We start from the raw sequence: 3894 nt of genomic DNA, 5'->3' as shown, positions 1-3894 counted from the left end.
AATGGAAATGTCAAATAATGAGATTCGGCGACGCCCACTAGCGCTAATTCCTTCCAGCAGTCAGCGCAGGCAAAACCGAGCTGTAGTAAAGGAGGGGGGTGGACTGTGGATTCCTCCCTGTAGGTGCTGCATACCTGTCACCTATGAACCCGTGGGCGGGGCTGCTTTTATTTTTACAGGTGGATACATTTACGTCATTTAGCAGACGCTCTTATCCAGAGCGATTTACAGGAGCAATTAGGGTTAAGTGCCTTGCTCAAGGGCACATTGACAGATTTTTCACCTAGTCGGCTCGGGGATTAGAACCAGCGACCTTTCGGTTACTGGCACAACACTCTTAACCACTAAGCTACCTGCCGCCCTATACCGCACCTTTTAAAGCCTGGACATTGCTACTATGTTATCAACATATTGCCATTTGCTCAGATGAAAATGCAACTATCATTTAAAGAACATGAGTAGCTAAGTTAATGATCAAGTAAGTGTTTGAGAGAGCAGTCAAAGCAGTGTTCCAAAGCGAAACTATGACATTGTTATTACAAGTCACATTGACACATGTTGGTTACAGGTTACAGGTCAGGCTGTAATACGTTGACACATGTTGGACCAGTTGACCATTATCAGAAGTAGTGTATGTTATGATAAAGTGTTACAGTGTTGACCATGGTTCTGAGGAGGAGGGGTGTAGTTTGCCAATGATGGGGTGGCTACATTGTAACCATGGAGACAGAACAGTGTACATTACTCCTCTCTCAGCTATGGAATCCTCGACGACAAGGACACTCCCTTGGGTTGTGTGTGTGTGTGTTTGTTTGGGGGAGGGAGTGACTCTTCAAAAGGACAGCACTGGCAGAGCCTGTCTCACCTGCCGCTGCCTCCTCACACTGTGTTTGTGTGAGTGTGACAGTGATATGACTCAAGTTTCAGGAGTCTTCTCAGCCTAACTAGGCCATGTGTGTCTTCTTGACCCAGAGAGACAGACAGACAGACAGGCAGACAGACAGGAGTTCAGTGTAATTGAGATGACAGATCAGACAGACAGACAGACAGACAGACAGACAGACAGACAGACAGACAGACAGAGAGAGAGAGAGAGAGAGAGAGAGAGAGAGAGAGACAGACAGACAGGCAGGCAGGCAGGCAGGCAGGCAGGCAGGCAGGCAGGCAGGCAGGCAGGCAGGCAGGCAGGCAGGCAGGCAGGCAGACAGACAGGAGTTCAGTGTAATTGAGATGACAGAACAGACAGACAGACAGACAGACAGAACAGACACGTAAATAAAGAGTCAGTACTACACCAAGGCTGCATCCCAAATGGCACCCTATCCCCTATGGGTCCAGGTCTAAAGTAGTGCACTACAAAGGGAATAGGGTACCATTTGGGATACATCCACTGTGTACACTGTCATGTCTGCAGCCTGTGATTATATGCAGTGCTGCTCTGTTCCCTGGCCTCCGGCCGTGTGTGTGTGTGTGTGTGCTGTGGACAGGATGCACCACTATCTGCTGAAAGGAAGAGCCAGTCACAACCAGAACTAATTAGTCACAACCAGAACTAATTAGTCATCGGGACATGTGTCTGTGTGACTGTGTCTGTGTGACTGTGACTTTGTGACTGTGACTGTGACTGTGTCTGTGTGTCTGTGCCTTGACCCAGAGAGTGACTGTGTGACTGTGTCTGTATCTGGGTGTCTGTGTCTGTGTGACTGTGTATGTGTGTCTGTGGGACTGGGACTGTGTGAGTGTGACTGTGTGTCTGTGATTGTGTGACTGTGTCAGTCTCTGTGTGACTGTGACTGTGTGACTGGGACTGTGTGAGTGTGACTGTGTGTCTGTGATTGTGTGACTGTGTCTGTGTGACTGTGACTGTGTCTGTGTGACTGTGACTGTGTGTCTGTGTCTGTGTATGTGTGACTGTGTGAGTGTGACTGTGTGACTGTGTGACTGTGACTGTGTGACTGTGACTGTGTGACTGTGTGACTGTGACTTTGTCTGTGTGACTGTGACTGTGTCTGCGTCTGTGTGACTGTGACTGTGTGACTGTGACTGCGTCTGTGTGACTGTGACTGTGACTGTGTGACTGTGACTGTGACCACAGGAAAAAGGGAGAAAGGGAAAGTGCTTGTGTTAATGTTCAAGCATGTGTAGGGAAGTGTGTGTGAGGCTGTGTGTGTGTGTGTGTGTATGTTCAGATGGATGGAAACTTAACAGCATGTTGTTGAGTTATACTCTCTCCCCCCTCCCAGACCCCATCAGCCCAAGGCCTTGCTGATTGTAATGTCAACAGCACCACCATTGTTCCCTGCATCACAGTCAACAGGTGTCAGATGGACATGTCAGGGCTGGCTGCTGGCAGAGATAACGGTGATAGGACACAACACAGAGAGATCATCATTTTCTGAACTGCCCAGACGATGCTTTCAAAACATTAGAGGTGAGCTTGTCCCACAGAATGACATTCAGTAAGTAAAGCCTAGTAGTTCAAAGATCTGTGTCGGTGTGTTTGTTGACATATTTTGTGTGTGTGTGCGTGTGTACGTGTGTGTGTGTGTTGTGGGTTGTCAGAGTTCCTGTGTTTGAACTATTATGTCCCTCTCTATCCAGAGAAGTCTCCGTATATAGTAGGTTGACGCCCAAAGGTCACGACCTATACCCTCTGACCCCTAGAGCAAGCTCAAGTTCCTTTGTCAGGCTGTCCGACTGTTTGTGTGTGTGTGTGTGTGTGTGTGTGTGTGTGTAGACTCTTGATTGTGTGGGTACAGTGCCTTGCAAAAGTATTCATGCCCATTGGCGTTTTTCCTATTTTGTTGCATTACAACCTGTAATTTAAATTGATTTTTATTTGGATTTCATGTGATGGACATACACAAAATAGTCCAAATTGGTGAAGTGAAATGAAAAAAATAACTTGTTTCAAAAATTCTAAAAAATTAATAATGGAAAAGTGGTGCATGCATATGTATTCACCCCCTTTGCTATGAAGCCCCTAAGTAAGTTCTGGTGCAACCAATTACCTTCAGAAGTCACATAATTAGTTAAATAAAGTCCACCTGTGTGCAATCTAAGTGTCACATGATCTCTCACATGATCTCAGTACATATACACCTGTTCTGAAAGGCCCCAGAGTCTGCAACACCACTAAGCAAGGGGCACCACCAAGCAAGTGGCACCATGAAGACCAAGGAGCTCTCCAAACAGGTCAGGGACAAAGTTGTGGAGAAGTACAGATCAGGGTTGGGTTATAAAATAATATCAGAAACTTTGAACATCCCACGGCACACCATTAAATCCATTATTAAAAAATGCAAAGAATATGGCACCACAACAAACCTGCCAAGAGAGGGCCGCCAACCAAAACTCACGGACCAGGCAAGGAGGACATTAATCAGAGAGGCAACAAAGAGACCAAAGATAACCCTGAAGGAGCTGCAAAGCTCCACAGCGGAGATTGGAGTATCTGTCCATAGGACCACTTTAAGCCGTACACTCCACAGAGCTGGGCTTTACAGAAGAGTGGCCAGAAAAAAGCCATTGCTTAAAGAAATAAATAAGCAAACACGTTTGGTGTTCGCCAAAAGGCATGTGGGAGACTCCCCAAACATATGGAAGAAGGTACTCTGGTCAGATGAGACTAAAATTGAGCTTTTTGGCCATCAAGGAAAATGCTATGTCTGGCGCAAACCCAACACCTCTCATCACCCCGAGAACACCATCCCCACAGTGAATCATGGTGGTGGCAGCATCATGCTGTGGGGATGTTTTTCATCGGCAGGGACTGGGAAACTGGTCAGAATTGAAGGAATGATGGATGGCGCTAAATTCAGGGAATTTATTGAGGGAAACCTGTTTCGGTCTTCCAGAGATTTGAGACTGGGGTGGATGAATAGTTGAATAGTT

Source organism: Coregonus clupeaformis, chromosome 7 (assembly GCF_020615455.1).
Source record: "Coregonus clupeaformis isolate EN_2021a chromosome 7, ASM2061545v1, whole genome shotgun sequence".
NCBI lineage: Eukaryota > Metazoa > Chordata > Actinopteri > Salmoniformes > Salmonidae > Coregonus > Coregonus clupeaformis.
This window is presented reverse-complemented; position numbering follows the sequence as displayed.